Source organism: Schistocerca serialis, chromosome 4 (genome assembly GCF_023864345.2).
Source record: "Schistocerca serialis cubense isolate TAMUIC-IGC-003099 chromosome 4, iqSchSeri2.2, whole genome shotgun sequence".
In the NCBI taxonomy this organism is placed as follows: domain Eukaryota; kingdom Metazoa; phylum Arthropoda; class Insecta; order Orthoptera; family Acrididae; genus Schistocerca; species Schistocerca serialis.
In genome coordinates this window covers 39,050,057-39,070,579 of record NC_064641.1, presented here as the reverse complement: position 1 = coordinate 39,070,579, position 20,523 = coordinate 39,050,057, and positions in this window count along the sequence as shown.

The following is a 20,523-nucleotide window of genomic DNA, read 5'->3' as shown; positions in this document are numbered from 1 at the left end:
GATCAACATAAACATAATTTCCGCCTTTTTATTACTCATGAAAACCACACATTGCTTGTTGTACCTCCACACAGCGAGACCTTCAGAGGTGGTGGCCTAGATTTTTGTACACACTGGTACCTCCAGTACTCAGTAGCACGTCCTCTTGCATTGATGCATGCTTATATTCGTCGTGGCATACTATTCACAAGTCCATCATGGCACTGTTACTCCAATTTGTCCCACTCCTCACAGTGGTTGTGGGTTACGTCACCCATAAACAGCCTTTCTCAATCTATCCCAGGCATGATCGATAGCGTTCCTATCTGGAGAACATACTGGCCATTCTAGTCGAGCAATGTCGTTATCCTGAAGGTAGTCAGTCACAAGATGTGCACGATGGGGGCACGAACTGTCGTCGATGAAGACGAATGCCTCGCCAATATGCTGCAGATATGGTTGCACTATCGGACGGAGGATGGCATACACGTATCGTACAGCCGTTACAGCGCCTTCCACGATCACGTCGCCCCACATTATGCCACTCCAAAATAGCAGGGAACCTCCACCTTGCTATACTCGCTGGACAGTGTGTCTAAGTCGTTCAGCCTGACCGGGTTGCTTCCAAACACGTCTTTGACGATTGTCTGGTTGAAGGCATACGCGACACTCATTGGTGAAGCGAACGTGATGCCAATCCTGAGCGGTCCATTCGGCATGTTGTTGGGCCCAACTGTACCGCGCTATATGGTGTCGTGGTTGCAAAGGTGGACCTCGCCATGGACGTTGGGAGTGAAGTTGCACATCGTTCAGACTATTGCGCACAGTTTGAGTCGTAACACGACATCCTGTGGGTGCACGATAAGCATTATTCAACATGATGGCGTTGCTATCAGGGTTCCTGCGAGCCATAATCCGTATGTAGCGGTCATCTACTGCAGTAGTAGCCCTTGGGCGGCCTGAGCGGGACATGTTTTCGACAGTTCCTGTCTCTCTGTATCTCCTCCATGTCTGAACAACATCACTTTGGTTCGCTCTGAGACGCCTGGACATTCCCCTTGTTGAGAGACCTTCCTGGCAAAAAGTAACAATGCGGCCGCGATCGAACCGCGGTATTGACCGTCTAGGCATGGTTGAACTACAGACAACACGAGCCGTGTATTTCCTTCCTGGCGGAATGACTGGATCTGACCGACTGTCGGACCCCCTCCGTCTCATAGGTGCTGCTCATGCATTGTTGTTTATATCTTTAGGCGGGTTTAGTGCCATCTCTAAAAAGTCAACGGGACTGTGCACAGGAAATAAACATTAACAAATTTTGTGCACCAGTCAAGAGGTACTCAACAAGTACCACGGGAGACCCCCACCACACAGGCATAGCCACCAGCCTGCCACTTCTCAGTTCCATGCAAGAGTCTTCAGACGGCGCTCGCAAGGCCAAAGCTCTTCCTGCTTCCACACCCCTTCTTCCAGCACATCGTGCCCCCACCGATAGTGCCGGCAGCCATTATGGAAAGCTGCCAACTTCGGACGACTCTGATTCTGGCAGAAGAAAGGAATACCAACAACCAGTTTCAACACTACATTAGTGTCATCTTCAGACCTCAAGACATATTTAATGGTGAAATACAGCCTTCCGTGAATTAGGACAGGTAACAAGTTTATTCATTGGTCGCATGCATTTCTATTTATACATTGAAGCACCAAATAAACTAGTATTGGATCATGACGCTGCTCCAGGCTGGTGTAAAATGTGTGTGCCCAATGAAAAATAACAAACGCTGAAATGAAGATTTGGCCCTGTCTAACTACCCCCTGAAGCAGATCTTAGGATACCTTATTGGACTTCAACACATAAATTAAAACCTAAACCTAAATGAATGATCAAGGCAACTAATCCTACTAAATGAGAAACGTTGTACCTGCGTATATATTTATTATAGACTAAACAAACATTATATTACAAAGTTTTCATTTCCTAAGTAAAATTACTAACCAATTGCCCAACTCTGCCCCATATTATGATTGTGCGATCTAATATCAATAACGCGAAATGACTGACATCATGTACGTACCAAACACTACAAGACACTACTTTCAAAGATGATCTAAGGTGGTGTGGAACCTCAGTGGAAATACACTAACGTGATCACAGCTGTTCAGCTTTATAGCCGTAATAAGCTGAAGCAATTTGCGATATCACCGTATGTACTGCGTCTGGTGCGTCGACCTGCTGGTTCTCGTACACATCTGCATCGATGGAAGAACTTCAGTCACAAAATAAAAACTCTTTCAAACACTAGGACGGCAGAAGGCGGACCTCTGACTAATATACTCTAATACTGCTTTGTCCTCTCTGTGTTCTACAGACGGGCAACGCGAACTCCCAGCCACAAGGACAGAGTTCAGATAACATCTCAACGTAAGTATAGGCAGAGCCGTGCATTCAACTACAATTTCCAACCCGTAGGTGAAGTCCAGAATCGTATAGGTTCGCAACGGTACAGTGCCTAACTGTTCTAACTATAAACTCTCCTGAGATGATACCGAGCGACCATCACACACGGGCACTCACAATGGAAGCCCTGTCTCTCCATCGCTGGCTTCCCAGCAAGGCTTGGCTCCCCACCCTCGTAATTCCGAAAGCGAATCATATTCCCGAAACCACGGAATATTCTCCGTCTTTACAGATTCTTCCAAACGCCGACCAACCATATTTTAGTCTGTTGTCGTCCAGTGCGGAAAGTTTGCGAGGAAAATCCTATACTTGTACAATGGTACACTTCTATGTAAATATCCTTGTAAGTAACCCAGCCGGCGTGGTTTCCGACGTGACGCTTCCTCGTTCCTCTCAGCAGCATCCAAGATTTTCGTAGTTTCCGTAGTATAATTCTTACTGTCTGGCTACAGTACTGGCCGGTTTCGACTCTATTGTGCCGCCCCAGCGTTCAGGTGTCACAGCGTCTGTCTTGCTACTTCCTGTGTTTAAGCTGGACCAACACACCTGTGTGGGCCTTCCACCCAGGGCTTGAGTTCCGCCTGCCGTTTAATTTCCTGTCGTTCCAAACTCTACTAGTATGACAATAAAGACACTTCGTCACCTTTCATGCAATAAGCGTTAACAATTATTTACAAGGCGTATGTGACAATATCAATCTCCTTTACACATTCATATATACGATGTACAACCTATCACATGATACGTAATTGTATTTGTAGGTCATGGCAAGGTATGTGGATGGGTGCTTGTAAGGTGCGAAATTATAGCCACCTTACTGTACCCCCACCTAACGAACTATTTTGTAATAGGATGGGGTAATTCTTGTAGTATTATCTCATCCAATACAAAATCATATAACCATCAATTGACAGTATGAGTGAACTAGTGAGACTACGAAGGCAGAGGAACAGTAGAATTATGACGTTTTCTTCTACAGTTATTCTGCATTGATTCATGGGTTTACTGCCATACTTCTTTAGATTTAAGGCCCACACGCTCTGTAATTCACCCATCCCTAAGACATAGGTTGAGGCAAGAAATATTAAAGTAAAGTGTCCTAATCTTTCCAAAGTGGTCGTCCAATAAATTACATGTGCTTCATTTAGCCAATAATATTCAAAACAAGCAGTTACGTCAATTATTCAAGAGGTTATCTATTGGTCATTATACAATAATATAAAATTCTGTGAAACTTCCTACATAATTTCACTTGGTCACATTTGTACTCTTGGCTTACATTTTAAACCAAATATCATTTCACAAACTGATTTACCAAGTCTAGTGTTTCCCTAATGTGTATACTCTTCAAACATTTCAAAAATCTTATGTTCTAAAGCGTTCTTTGACAAACTGCATTTACATTTACTGTGTCAATTAACATTAGTAATAAGAGTCAGATCGACCACCAGTTTTAACTAATGTGTTTGTTCACAGTGTATAAAATGTAGTATATAAAAACATGCAAACACAAAGCATCAGTAACGAAGAAAATAACGAACACTAATTTTACATAAATGCATACACAAATAAAATTCTGGAAATATACAAATATATAAAAACAGGCCATTGTGTCATTATCAAAGACAATGTCAAACAATATTTTACATGAATACATACACAAATTTTTACTTAAGACTGCCCTGAAAAATAAGTACAAAATGCTTACACAATGATAGATATCGGAAACTTTTAGTTTGTGGGTGTAACTGTTCGGTGTTCACTACATTATGCACCTTTTTTATCAAGAGTCACACACTGATTCGGATTTCACAACACACTTTCATCTTCATTTATTTATGGGGATGGAAGCTACAGCTTTTTCTTTTTTCTTTGTGAAGTTTGGGGTGGCAAGATTATTTGAGATCAGACAAATTGCCTTTACAAGTCAGTCTTTGGACACTCAGCCGATTGTTGATCCCGTCAAGTTACCAGTCTCTCACAGAATTGATGATGGGGAAGGATCCTCGGATTATACAGCCCGGTAAGTGGGTGTATGATTTGAAACAGCCAAGTTTTCGTCGAATTTGCGCACAGTATGAGGGAGGTACGGTCAGGTAGGATAGTATAGGTCACCTAGAATTCTTCTGCTTTGGCTAAGAGAAGTGTAATTGTATCTAGTCTTCAGTTCTTCGTGTTTCTTCTTTTACTATGTTTGTGTTCCTACTCTTCTGTTCTTCATGTCACTTCTTTCTCTTGATATAACTATTATACTCTGGATAAGAATATCGGTAATTATGGACAGGTAGGTTATCTGTTTGGTGACACTATACATGGAACTTAAGTCATTGTGTGTGACTCAGATTCCTCAGAAGTCAATGCCAGTTGACTGACTGCTAATATTATGCCTCTATCTCGTGGATGACCGCAGAAGAAAGCAAACACAGTTGACAGTTCCATACAGTTATTAGCAGTTGCTGTAGGCTTACTTCAATGTATTATGTGTACAATTGGTTTATTCCATCTCCATCGTGTAGAACATCAGTGGAGACAAGTCATTAGTGGCTGTTTAAACACCACTCTGCTGTGCTGGCCGTGTTACCTGGGACGCCATGGTCTGTTGTCGCCGGCCGAGGACTTCAGGTCGCCAATGAATAGCCCAGATGTTTGCCCACCTCCGCAACTGGGCTTTGGTTTACAGACGGCGTCTCGTTAGCCTCCCGTTCCATCTGCACATCGTGTTGTTACTACCAGTGTGTCTCACAAAGTTTTTTGCGCATCCTGTGCTCACTAATGCCCACAATTAGTTTCTGATTTACAACAAATACTATACAACACATAACACAATTTATTGAAATTTATGAAATATAAAATTTTAAGATGCACTCACTAGTGAGGTCATTTACCTTTACATTTATTATTGTTCTATTTGTATTATTAGCAAAGACACTCACGTATTTACTGTTATTATTTTGATAAAAGATTTTTTATGTACAAAGTTAATGTTACTTATAAAGGAATACACCTCTACCTATGTCAATGAATTATTAAATATTTGTCAGCACTTCTATACCTATAAAAATACATATTCATTAGTTGTTCATACAATAATAGAATTAATCCTCACCAAATCCCACTGTTAATAGTTGCAAATAGTCCTTGTTGAACCATTTGTTAAACTACTTGTTAAACTACTTATTAAACTACTGTTAACTACTGGCCACATGTCGTGAGTATCACAAGATCATTCGATCTTAGGGCTCTTGGTTCCATCGTGGCTGTCATCATAAATATCTGTGAACAATAAAGAGCATGTCTGCACACAAAAACATACACAAATGAATGATTAGGTGGGCCACTTCTTCATTTCATTCTCTTGGCATGCTTCCTATGGACGATCATACTACATAGCAAGTTTAGTGCAATTACTGATCTTTTATTTTAATCACGCTTTCACATACCTTTTCTCATGGTTTTACTCAGTAATACCTTCTTTTCTCTGTCCCTCTTTTTCAGATCTGCTGCTGTTACCTTTCTCTGGCGGTCTCTTCTTTCCATCTGAATAGAGTTACGTTTTATTTTATTAGTGGTACATGGAAATATAAAGATTTTAGTGCATTATATAATCTCACACTACTCATCAACACGACTGCCATGTCCTCATGTATTACCCTCTGTGTCATGTGCTTTGAACGTACAGCTTTGTACTTTTCCGTTATTACATTTTACGTGCCTATATCCCCTTATTACACTTCCATTTCATGTCCCTCTAACACTAAAACAATATTTCGGTGCGCTCATACGGAATTCCGCAAAACTGGCCACCATGTACACAATTATTTCGTCTCTTTGGACGGCGTAAATACAACTTTCCCCTACAAATAATGGTGCGCTCTCACATAGACACGTGGAGCTGGCCACCTGTTGAACTCTAGTTTCTCTGAATGGAGACAAATCATACTTGGACGACACACCTACGTGTCACCACAAACCCTCTTAGCAAGTCACTCATTTATGATCCTATTGCTAAACAGGTAAAATAGACACTCATATCTAAAACATTTTACTGACATTCTCTCCTAATACCTTCCACATAAATTGGTTAACAATTTTTATCTATTCACGCATCTTTACAACATTTTTGCAGTACCACACATCTCCCAATTTCACGTTTTTCCTTCATGGACAGATAGCACATCTTAAACTCTAAAAACCTTCTAAAATTGTATGCTCAGCTTGCTGTGCACATAGTTATAACCTACCAAGAAACGTACCCTAATGTTTTTTTACCCACGACATACTGCCATTTTATGTACTGTAGTACCTCTTTTAACATGATAATATTATAGAAAATTTGATAAATCTAGAGATCCCTTCAGTGTAATACCTAACTTAATTGCTAAATATATATGATACTATACTTTTGCCATACAAGCTCACTTTAATTACTGCTACTTATTCTAAGCTATTTTGCCGTACTCTCCCAGGGTTGGTTGGTCTAATTTCAACTGATTGTTCCAGATTCCTGTTGCTATTCATTCCACCCCATCCTTGGTCCGACCATTGACGAGTTTCTCTATTGTCGCACCATGATGAGCCATTATTTTGTGGCTCCAATCTCCGGTCATTTTGTTGCCTATATTCTCTGCCATAGTTCCTCCACTGTCCATTATTCCCACTACGATCTCTCTGGTCCATGTTTTGGTGAGGTGAACGATTTACATTCTTTAGCCAGTTATGGCCTCTGTTGTTCTCCCTTCTTTCACCTTACACGTCTCTCTGCCTACGTTTTTCTTGCGCCTACTGCTCGTTGAAAGCGAACTCCAACTCTCTTAGGATACCTTTGAACTCTTCTACATCACTTCCACATCGGCCGGCGAGCATTTGCTGGTAGGAAATTGACAACTTCATGTAACATAATCTTATGATCTCAGCCGGTGTGCATCTTGGTCAGGTTTTCGGAAAACTTCACCAGACTACGGAATCCTGAACTCTCCATGTCTCTGCTCATTACTTCCTGCTTGATCCTGTCCTGTGTCTCCTTGGACCAGTATTTGTTTAAAAAATGCATCACAAAACTCTTCGTTTGACGTGCACGTTTTTGCAATGTTTCGCATGCATTTGGCCATTGTTCCCTCGATACGTGAACATACGAAGTCCAGTTTGTACATCAGAGGCCAGTGAGGAGGTAATGATAAATAAAATTGACCAATAAAGGTTTTAGGGTGTAAAACATTACCCTCGTCTTTGTAATGCTGAAATTTTCGTACAGAGATAAAATGCTTAAAAGCGAAAATTTCATCAGAGTTTCTTCCCACTCGGCTAATTACATTCTCACTTGGTGCTAACGTTCCCTGTGTACCGTTACCTTGGGCATCCCCTATTCTATTCCCTGTCACGTTTTCCCCACGGGAAAAATGTTTCGTGGTGCACATTATCGGATAACAATTGTGCATATGAAATATTTCATTGCTGATCTCCGTATTCGCAATTTGCGATCCAGTCGTGCCCTGTGTAGACGCAGGGACCACATCTCTAGCGATATTTCGTTGCTCTGCAGATACACTTTCAGTCTGTAGTTGACGAGTAACTCTTACATTCGAGCACATTCTAATATCGTCTGGGCTTGGACGTGTTCGTGCTGAGTTTGAACTGGCTCTTTCGGTTTCTATTGTTTCTACAAAAAGAGGCTACTATTTCTTTTCTGAGATGTGATTTTTGACTAGGTTGCGACCTAACTTCCTGAGATAATTGCTTAATTTCGCTTTCTATGTTCTGTTTAAATTGGGAGAACTCTGCGGCCAATGCCTTATTTGGTGTAATTTCTGTCTTTTGCAGCTGCGTTATTTCTACTTGTTTCACGTGCCTCTGCAACTTCGTTAATGCACCTCTAACTATCTTTGTCATGTTTTCCGTCTTCTCTAATGTTTCAAGAGCAATTCACTTTGCCCTCCTCGCTTGTAATAGCGCCTCGTTCATGGTTCTTCTGATCTCCGCAATATCACGTTCTAGTTTTGTTCGGAGCATCACTACCTCATTCTTCACTTCCCTCGTTTCATGTTTTATCGACTGAATCTCGTCACAAATGTTTTGATTTTTACTTCTCATTTCAGCACTAACGTTTTGAATTTTACTACCGATGTCAACACTAACGCTTTGAATTTTACTACCCATTTCAGAGTGTACTTCATCATTCCCCCTTTTCATTTGGCTTCCCAGTTCCTTCAGGTATGCAAGGATGTCCAACACACCTGCATTATCTAAATCTTCTCTCCTATTGAGACTTTCATTTCCTGTGCTCTTACGTGATCCTCTCCCCTTTTCCCTTTCCATTTCTTGGTATTCAAGAAAGTCATCATCGCATGACTCTGATACGCTGCCTCGTGACTGTCAGCCACTGACAGCGACCTACCACTATTCTTAGATGTTCTGCACCCACTTGGACTCCCTACATTATATTCCCGTCTCTTTACGATTGCCTCAGTGTGTCGCTGTTCCTCATGTTCACTATCAGTTCTCCTACCACGTGCTTGAGTGTGTCTATAATCCTCCAAAAATTCCCTTGTATCGTTTTTCCCCTCACCTGTGCCTTGTGCTGCTAACATAGCTAACTCTTTCTCATCCCACAGGCTCTCTTTACTATCCCGTGTATCTTCCATTTCCATATTATTGCAACTCGCGCTCTGTTGTGCTACTAAGCGCGCTTTCGCAGTAGTTAACACGGACTGATCCCTGATAACAGCTCTCTCTTAAAGACACACACTCTACACTACCCACATTTATTATCTAATGGGCATGTAACATAAAATATCTACAAGAAAGAAGCTAAACTAATGGCAACATCGTAAACGAGCAGTTTTGTTACAATACAACAAAATACACTGTCACATTACATTACATAAATTGCAGCCAGTGGTCTGAAGGACAACATCTCTGAAAAGAAATACACTCCTGCAAATGGAAAAAAGAACACATTGACACCGGTGTGTCAGACCCACCATACTTGCTCCGGACACTGCGAGAGGGCTGTACAAGCAATGATCACACGCACGGCACAGCGGACACACCAGGAACCGCGGTGTTGGCCGTCGAATGGCGCTAGCTGCGCAGCATTTGTGCACCGCCGCCGTCAGTGTCAGCCAGTTTGCCGTGGCATACGGAGCTCCATCGCAGTCTTTAACACTGGTAGCATGCCGCGACAGCGTGGACGTGAACCGTATGTGCAGTTGACGGACTTTGAGCGAGGGCGTATAGTGGGCATGCGGGAGGCCGGGTGGACGTACCGCCGAATTGCTCAACACGTGGGGCGTGAGGTCTCCACAGTACATCGATGTTGTCGCCAGTAATCGGCGGAAGGTGCACGTGCCCGTCGACCTGGGACCGGACCGCAGCGACGCACGGATGCACGGCAAGACCGTAGGATCCTACGCAGTGCCGTAGGGGACCGCACCGCCACTTCCCAGCAAATTAGGAACACTGTTGCTCCTGGGGTATCGGCGTGGACCATTCGCAACCGTCTCCATGAAGCTGGGCTACAATCCCGCACACCGTTAGGCCGTCTTCCTCTCAGGCCCCAACATCATGCAGCCCGCCTCCAGTGGTGTCGCGACAGGCGTGAATGGAGGGACGAATGGAGACGTGTCGTCTTCAGCGATGAGAGTCGCTTCTGCCAATGATGGTCGTATGCGTGTTTGGCGCCGTTCAGGTGAGCGCCACAATCAGGACTGCATACGACCGAGGCACAGAGGGCCAACACCTGGCATCATGGTGTGGGGAGCGATCTCCTACACTGGCCGTACACCACTGGTGATCGTCGAGGGGACACTGAATAGTGCACGGTACATCCAAACCGTCATCGAACCCATCGTTCTACCATTCCTAGACCGGCAAGGGAACTTGCTGTTCCAACAGGACAATGCACGTCCGCATGTATCCCGTGCCACCCAACGTGCTCTAGAAGGTGTAGGTCAACTACCCTGGCCAGCAAGATCTCCGGATCTGTCCCCCATTGAGCATGTTTGGGACTGGATGAAGCGTTGTCTCACGCGGTCTGCACGTCCAGCACGAACGCTGGTCCAGCTGAGGCGCCAGGTGGAAATGGCATGGCAAGCCGTTCCACAGGACTACATCCAACATCTCTACGATCGTCTCCATGGGAGAATAGCAGCCTGCATTGCTGCGAAAGGTGGATATACACTGTACTAGTGCCGACATTGCGCATGCTCTGTTGCCTGTGTCTATGTGCCTGTGGTCCTGTCAGTGTGATCATGTGATGTATCTGACCCCAGGAGTGTGTCAATAAAGTTTCCCATTCCTGGGACAATGAATTCACGGTGTTCTTATTTCAATTTCCAGGAGTGTACATTACAATACACTAAGATTATTTTTAATGTTATTGCATGACTTTACCACTGCGAACTATACATGCAAGCTGGTGATCACTATCAATAACATCTAAACATTAAATGGTAAACTAAAATTTTGAAAATTTCCAACGTTTCAAACCACTTTATGACTAGCATCAGAAGACTCTAAGTAGGATCCTGACAGTGTCGCCATATCGATTATGCTACTCCAGATGGGTGTAAAATGAATGTGTGCAATGGAAAATAATAAACAATGAAGATTTTGGCCCTGTCTGACTACCGACTGAAGTAGATCTTAGGATCTCTTTATGGGCTTTAACACATTAATTAGAACCTAAACCTAAATAAATGATTAAGGCAACTAATACTACTAAACGAGAAACGTTGTTCCTGCTTATATATTTACTGTAGATTAAAAAAAAACTACATTTTACAAAGTTTACTTTCCCTAAGTAAAATTACTAATCAATTGCCCAACTCTACCCCTTATTATGACTCCACGATCTCATATCAATAACACAAAATGGCTGTTTTCATCTACATCCCAAACACTAGAAGACACTTCTTTCAAAGATGATCTACGGTGGTGTAGAACCTCAGTGGAAATACATTAACGTGATCACAGCTGTTTAGCTTTATAGCCCTAACGAGCCGAAGCAATTTGCGATATCACCGTACGTACAGCATCTGGTGCGTCGGCGTGCTGGTTCTCATACACGTCTGCATCAATGGAAGAACTTCAGTCACAAAAAAACTCTTTCAAACACTAGGACGGCGGAAGGCGGTCCTCTGACTAATATACTCGAATGCTGCTTTCTCCTCTCTGTGTTCCACAGACGAGAAACGCGAACTCCCAGCCACAAGGACGTAGTTCAGATAACATCTCAACGTAAGTATAGGCAGAGGAAGTGCTCTCAATTACTGAATGCCGTGTACACAATGACAACTTCCAGCCCAGAGGTGAAGTCCACAATCGTATAGGTTCGCAACAGTACAGTGCCTAACTGTTATAAATATAAACTCTCCTGAGAGCAAAGACGGCAAGTCCGTCTGTACCAACAAATATGATACCGAGTGACCGACACACACTGGCGCTCACAATGGAAGCCCTGTCTCTCCACCGCTGGCCTCCCAGCAAGGCTTGGCTCCCCACCTTCGTAACTCCGAAAACGAATCATATTCCCGAAACCTCGGAATATTCTCCCTCTCCATTCTTCCAAACGCCGACCAACCGTATTTTAGTCTGTTGTCGTCCAGTGCGGAAAAATTGCGAGGAAAATCCTATAATTTTACAATGGTACACTGCTGAGTAAATATCCTTGGAAGTAACCCAGACTGCGTGGTTTCCCAGGTGACGCTTCCTCATTCCTCTCAGCTGCGTCCAAGATTTTCGTAGTATCCGTAGCATAATCCTTTCTGTCCGGCTACAATACCGGCTCTACTGAGCCCCAGCGCTCAGGTGTCACAACGTCTGTCTTGCTACTTCCTGTGTTTAAGCAAGACCAAGGCACCTGTGTGGGCCTTCCACCCAGGGCTTGAGTTCGGCCTGCTGTTTCATTTCCACTGTCATTCTAACCTCTGCTAGTATGATAATAAAGACACTCCGTCACCTTTCATGCAATAAACGTTAACAGTTATTTGCAAGGCATATGTGACAATATATGGTAATATAATGGTAAGACAGAGATTTAGGAACCAGGTTTTAAATTGTAAGACATTTCCACGGGCATATGTGGACTCTGACCACAATCTATTGGTTGTGAACTGTAGATTAAAACTGAAGAAACTGCAAAAAGGTGGGAATTTAAGGAGATGGGACCTGAATAAACTGAAAGAACCAGAGGTTGTACAGAGTTTCAGGCAGAGCATAAGGGAACAATTGACAGGAATTGGGGAAAGAAATACAGTAGAAGAAGAATGGGTAGCTTTGAGGGATGTAGTAGTGAAGGCAGCAGAGGATCAAGAAGGTAAAAAGACGAGGGCTAGTAGAAATCCTTGGGTAACAGAAGAAACATTGAATTTAATTGATGAAAGGAGAAAATATAAAAATGCAATAAATGAAGCAGGCAAAAAGGAATACAAACGTCTCAAAAATGAGATCGACAGGAAGTGCAAAATGACTAAGCAGGGATGGCTAGAGGACAAATGTAAGGATGTTGTGGCTTATCTCACTAGGGGTAAGATAGATACTGCCTACAGGAAAATTAAAGAGACCTTTGGAGAAAAGAGAGCCACTTGTATGAATATCAAGAGCTCATATGGGAACCCAGTTCTAAGCAAAGAAGGGAAAGCAGAAAGGTGGAAGGAGTATATAGAGGGTCTATACAAGGGCGACGTACTTGAGGACAATATTATGGAAATGGAAGAGGATGTAGATGAAATGAAATGGGAGATACGATACTGCGTGAGGAGTTTGACAGAGCACTGAAAGATCTGAGTCGAAACAAGGCCCCCGGAGTAGACAACATTCCATTGGAACTACTGACGGCCTTGGGAGAGCCAGTCCCGACAAACCTTACCATCTGGTGGGCAAGATGTATGAAAAAGGCGAAATACCCTCAGACTTCAAGAAGAATATAATAATTCCAATCCCAAAGAAAGGAGGTATTGACAGATGTGAAAATTACTGAACAATAAGTTTAATAAGCCACAGCTGCAAAATACTAACACGAATTCTTTATAGACGAATGGAGAAACTAGTAGAAGCCGACCTCGGGGAAGATCAGTCTGGATTCCGTAGAAATACTGGAACACGTGAGGCAATACTGACCGTACGACTTATCTTAGAAGAAAGATTAAGGAAAGGCAAACCAACGTTTCTAGCATTTGTAGACTTAGAGGAAGCTTTTGACAATGTTGACTGGAGTACTCTCTTTCAAATTCTAAAGGTGGCAGGGGTAAAATACAGGGAGCGAAAGGCTATTTACAATTTGTACAGAAACCAGATGGCAGTTATAAGAGTCGAGGGACATGAAAGGGAAGCAGTGGTTGGGAAGGGAGTAAGACAGGGTTGTAGCCTATCCCCGATGTTATTCAATCTGTATATTGAGCAAGCAGTAAAGGAAACAAAAGAAAAATTCGTAGTGGGTATTAAAATCCATGGAGAAGAAATAAAAACTTTGAGGTTCGCCGATGACAGCAAAGGACTTGGAAAAGCAGTTGAATGGAATGGACAGTGTCTTGAGAGAAGTAAATAAGATGAACATGAACAAAAGCAAAACGAGTATAATGGAATGTAGTCGAATTAAGTCGGGTGATGTTGAGGGAATTAGATTAGGAAATGAGACACTTAAAGTAGTGAAGGAGTTTTGCTATTTGGGGAGCAACATAACTGATGATGGTCGAAGTAGAGAGGATATCAAATGTAGACTCGCAATGGCAAAGAAAGCGTTTCTGAAGAAGAGAAATTTGTTAACATCGAATATAGATTTAAGTGTCAGGAAGTCTTTTCTGAAAGTATTTGTATGGAGTGTAGCCATGTGTGGAAGTGAAACATGGACGATAAATAGTTTAGACAAGAAGAGAATAGAAGCTTTCGAAATGTGGTGCTACAGAAGAATGCTGAAGATTAGATGGGTAGATCACATAACTAATGAGGAAGTATTGAATAGGATTGGGGAGAAGAGAAGTTTGTGGCACAACTTGACCAGAAGAAGGGATCGGTTGGTAGGACATGTTCTGAGGCATCAAGGGATCACCAGTTTAGTACTGGAGGGCAGCGTGGAGGGTAAAAATCGTAGAGGGAGACCAAGAAATGAATACACTAAGCAGATTCAGAAGGATGTAGGTTGCAGTAGGTACTGGGAGATGAAGAAGCTTGCACAGGATGGAGTAGCATGGAGAGCTGCATCAAACCAGTCTCAGGACTGCAGACCTTAACAACATGTGACAATGTCAGTCTCCTTTATATATTTGTATATACGATGCACAATTTATCACATGATACCTAATTGTGTTTTTAGGGCACAACAAAGTATGTGGATGAGTGCTTGTAAGGTGGGAAATTGCAGCCACCTCACATAGACATGCGTGTTCAAATTCAGAGAGCTGTAAACGGGCAGAATACGGCACTGTGGTCAGCAAGGCCTATGTAAGACAAGTGTGTGCTGCAGTTATTAGATCGGTAACTGCTGCTACAATGGCAAGTTATCAGGATTTAACAGTTTGAACGCGGTGTTACAGTCGGCGCACGAGCGATAGGACACAGCATATGCGAGGTAGCGATGAAGTAGCGATTTTCGCATACGACCATTTCACGAGTGTACAGTGAATATCGGGACTCTGGTAAAACATCAAATCTCCGACTTCGCTGCGGCCGCAAAATCCTACATGTACGGGACCAACGATGACTGAAGAGAAATGTTCAAAGTTACAGAAGTGCAACCCTTACGCAAATTGCTACAGGTTTCAGTACTGGGCCAGCAACAAGTGTCAGGGTGCGAGCCGTTCACCGAAACATCATCGATTTGGCAGCAGAATGCCACTCGTTTGCCCTCGATGACTGCACGACAGAAAGCCTTTAACCTCGCCTGGGCCCTTCTAAACTGACATTGGACTGTTGATGACTGGAAACATGTTTTCTGGTCGGACGAGTCTCGTTTCAAATTGTACCGTGCGAATGGACGTGTACGCGTATGAAGATAACCTCATGAATTGACGGACCCTGCACGTCAGCAGGGGACTGCTCAAGCTGATGGGGCTCTGTAATGGTTTGGGGCGTGTGCAGCTGGAGCCCTGATTCGTCTAGATACGACTCTGACTGGTACGTAAGCATCCTGTCTGATCACCTGCGTCCATTCATGTCCATTGTGCATTCCGACAGACTTGGGCAATTCCAGAAGGACAGCGCGACACCCCACACGTCCAGAGTTGCTGCAGAGTGGCACCAGGGATACTCTTCTGAGTTTAAATACTTGGCCACCAAATTCCCCAGGCATGAACATTATTGAGCAATCTGTGATGCCTTGGTTCAAAATGGTTCAAATTGCTCTGAGCACTATGGGACTTAACATCTGTGGTCATCAGTCCCCTAGAACTTAGAACTACTTAAACCTAACTAACCTAAGGACATCACACACATCCATGCCCGAGGCAGGATTCGAACCTGCGACCGTAGTGGTCACGCGGTTCCAGACTGAAGCGCCTAGAACCGCACGGCCACACCGGGCGGCTGTGATGCCTTGCAACGTGCTGTTCAGAAGAGATCTCCACCCCCATCGTACTCTTACTGATTTATTGGCAGCCTTTCAGAATTCATAGTGTCAGTCGCTCCAGCCCTTCAGCCATTAGTCGAGTCCATGCCACGTCGTGTTGCAGCACTTCTGCGTGCTTGCGGGACCCTACATGATATTAGGTAGGTGTACCAGGTTCTTTGCGTCATCAGTGTAAGATGTGTGCACTCCAGCCATCTCGCGTAATTAATATATTTTATAAAAAGTACGGTTGTTTGTATTCCTTAATTCTACTAGTTTATGACCAGCCGCAGTTTCATGTCAACTTCAGTGATGAACCGTCTAACGTTTCGCTTCTGTCTTATGCTGTCAGACATGGGACTCCTTCTGCCGATGTGCTCAGTACCTGGCATGCCAGAGACGCACACACAGTTTTGGACAAGCAATTAGGTAATATCGTCCAGTGCCTGCAATCACATCAGTATAATACTCTGAAGACTACCTTCCAGAGCAGCACTCGCTGTTTAAGAAGTAACTGGACAATCGAGTTCTGCTCAGTTCAGTCAGTTGTAGTGAGAATATACAGACTGCCAAACTGTGACGAAGTTACTTGGGTATCACTGCGTAAGGTTTAAGATATCAAGCGCCATAGATCAAACTGCACCAAAGTATCATTTTCTAACATTCTCTTAATAAATGTCATTTTCATTTCCATGTCTTCATTACAGCGCCACTCTATCAAATAAGTGATTATATTTGCAAGCATGTAAATGATCACCATTAAGGAGCCACTCTATCAAATAAGTGATTATACAGGGTGGCGCATGAAATGTGTTACCAACCGTTTCTTTCACAATTTACGACGCACATTAGATATGCCGCTGGGATCTCTACAGCAGTACCAGCAGAGCTTGGAAAAACAAATGAGTTACGAAATGACGTGTAATTCGCGATACTGCCGCCAGGAGACTAGTAAGCAGCAATGGCTGACAACGGAAGACTGACGACACAGCAACGATCGGCAATTGTGTTACTTTTTCATGAAACGAAAAGCCTTGTTGTGACTCAGAGGCGTTTTTGACAACAGTTTAACACACGATGGGTCCCTTGCAAGAAGACCATCCACAGGTTGTACGATAAATTTGTTCAGGAAGGAACAGTAGTGGAAGCGAAGCGACCGCGTCCTAAGCCTGTTTGTTCGCCGGAGAATATTGAAGCGGTGCGAGTTGCTGTACAGAGAAGTCCCGGGAAATCGTGTAGAAAGGCAGCAGTGCAACTGGGAATATCCAGACGCTCCGTTCAACGCATCCTTAAAAGTGACTTCCATATGTACCCATACAAGATGACCTGTGCACAGAAGCTCACTGAAGAAGAGAAGCAGCAGAGACTACTGTTTGCTCAGTGGGCGGAGGATAGGGAAGAAACTCTCAACAACATTGGGTTTTCAGACGAGGCGCATTTTCATTTAGACGGTGTGGTTAACAAACAAAATGTACGCTTTTGGGCCACTGAAAACCCACAAGTGCTTCATGAACGACAACATTATGCTCCGAGGATTACAGCGTGGGCAGCAATTTCCAGTCACGGACTTATTGGACCCTTTTTCTTAGAAGAAACTGCGAAAAGCGAGCGTTTTTTGAGCATGCTTCGAAATAGCTTCATTCCACAGCTTCTTGCTACTGCCTTGCCCTTCAACACGCTGTAGTTCACGCAAGATGGAGCAAGGCCACATACTGCAAACACTGTGATGGAGTTTTTACACGAGCATTTCGACATGCGGATCATTTCACTCAGGTTTCCAAGTCGCTTCAATGACAGACAAAATAGCTGCCGACAGACTTGAAGTAAGTTGACTATGTACTGTTTGGTGTAAACTTGCTTCTGCCCGTTAACTTATTTCCCTTATCGCACTTCAGCATGTTACTTGCTCTAGGTTTAAACTGCAAGTTACTTGTTTCTGTACCAGAGTGTACGCGGAGAAGAATATGGAGTGACAGAACTGGTCTGATCTTGCTCAGTGAGTGTGTCTGGTTTAAATTTTTTTACTATGTGGCTATTATAATTTTTGTTACTTGATGCTGTGCCGTTTGCTTGATTCTGTTCTATTAGGCTTCCTTCATCAGCACGCTTTCTTGAAAGTTTCACCGTAGGAATATTGCATTTTAACCGGTTTTCCAGAAATGATAGGCATTGGCGTTAGAAACAAGTACTATTGTTTTAACTCATTACTTTTCTTATTTATGGGGTTTTAATTATTTCTTAATCAGTGACAGCACTATCTGGCCAGAAACCCGTAGAATGGGGCATCAAGCACCGGGAACTAGAGTTTGAGTTCTGCCCTTATTCAGTTAATTTCAAAAGGAATCTAATTGAACACCTGCTCGCATTTGCATTTGTATCGTAAATTTTGGTCAATCATTTGTATCTTGTTATTAACTGAGCATAATGCTGATCTAATTTAATGAAACTGTTTTTGTGCAAATGATCTTTATTTGATGGCTCTACCCTATCACCGTCCAAGCACCTAGCTCACCTGCCATTTAAGTGGTAACAGAGCATGGATCTCTGGGAGCTGTGCACATTAACAATTTCAGTTCAATATCGATTCAGACTTTTTTTTTTTGAAAGAGGTCAATGTTTTTTTAAATATACCTGGGAACAATTTATTTAAGGAAGGAGTAGTCCGCCTACATAGCTGAGTGGTCAGCGGGCAGAATGTCATGCGGAAGCCCTTGGTTCGATTCCCGGTCTGATCGGATATTCTCTCCGCTCGGGGACTGGGTGTTGTGTTGTCTTCATCATCATTTCATCTTCAACGACATGCAAGTAACGGAAATGGCGTCAACTAAAAATACTTGCACTAGCCACATGCACGTTTCATTTCAAAGAAGAGGTAATTGCACTGCCAGCGCCGGATAGGTGCCCAGCCTGGAGAGGTAAGGTAGCTAAGCTGCGAAAGCGGCTGCGCATGGCTGTGGTGTGTCCTCTCCAAGCCATTGCAGGCAATGCCGCCATGTTCGTTTGTACCGTCTCTCTCTCTCGAGCACAGGTCAAAACAACCAGTTTCTGAATAATAATATGTCCCTTAGATACATATATGGAGTACAACTGCCAGTTATCCACTGTTATAACTGTATTCAAGACATGATCAGAAACAGTCTGCCATGATTAAAAATTGCAGAATACAGTATTTAATTATAAATGAAGTTGAATGTGTTACAGTAGGCTGTCGCTCCACTTGGTGATAACGAATAGATCGCTGTCTCTCCGACGAAAATGGGTGCTATTTAGGGTGGGATGAGAGCGAAAGTGTATAGAGCACCACTTTGATAAGTTACCCAAACACATTGTGCTAATGTTCCGCGGTGCTGATAATCTCTCAATCGGTAATGTTCAATAAAGAGTCAGATTTTTGTGGTTTTGTTACCTTGGAAAACCAAGCTCGTATTCTGGAGATCGAGCATTCAGTAATTTTTTTTAATATATATCTTGTCCCGTGGTTCTTTGAACCGAATGATTGGTACCATCTTGTATGATCATGACACGTTGGGGGAATTATAAGGAAGAATTGTACGGGAGAGTCTATCAATTACACTGACAACAGATGCAATTTTGTGTCTGGACGTGTAGCATGCTCGGATAGCCTAGTGGTAAGACGACTGCTCGCGATAAGTAAGAAACCGGAAACTGAGTCCATGACTGCCACAAAGTTTCATTGCTGTCTTTCCATTATATTGCACATAATTCTGAACAACACAGGCACTTAAATGTCGTATAGGAATTTAATGGGGTTCCCGATGGTTTATCTACCGGAGCGGCTGTACTTTCAAGGCTCTCTGAATCTGTTTTGGGAGATTTGAAGTGTAAATTTGTTCACAATTATCTGGACGACTTCGTGATATATAGTAGCACGTTGTTTTCGGACGCCGACCATGTTCGCCAAATATTGACACATTTGAATATCGCGTTTTCAGAGTGTAGCAGTCAAAGTTTTATCCGGCCTGCGAAGAAATCTTCTTCCTGTGGCATTAATGTCGGCCAGTGGGGTTACAATACACCAGGGGGTGAACTAAGGCGACCCCCGAGTTCCGACCAACTAAAAATGAGCAGGGCATCGCCCACTATGTTGGTATAGTGAATTTCTTTAGGAAGTTGTGTAACACTTTCTCGATCAGAAGTAGTTTTATGTTGTGTAGCTTAATGAAATTAACTTGAATAGATGACATTCAATTTTCTTAAACGTATATTTCGAAATTCGAGTGTCCAATTGGGCTGGCGACCGCTTATGGTTTCGAAAATTCGTATATGAGTTTTACTACTTTCATTAGCCCCAAAGTTAAAGCCTGTTTAGTTTTACCGTTAATTCCAATATATCCAAAATTACAGTCCCATACCTTCATCCATTAGTCACACGCGCGGTCAAAGTTCCCAAATCCTCTCAGAGGGTAACATTATTTTGTGTCACAGGAGACTAGTGTTATAGTTGGTATATAAATTTGTCCAGCTGTCTTCACCTTAGAACCAGCTCCGCAAGAAAGAGGAGGTGTTTCACAGGACTGAAAGCAAACAG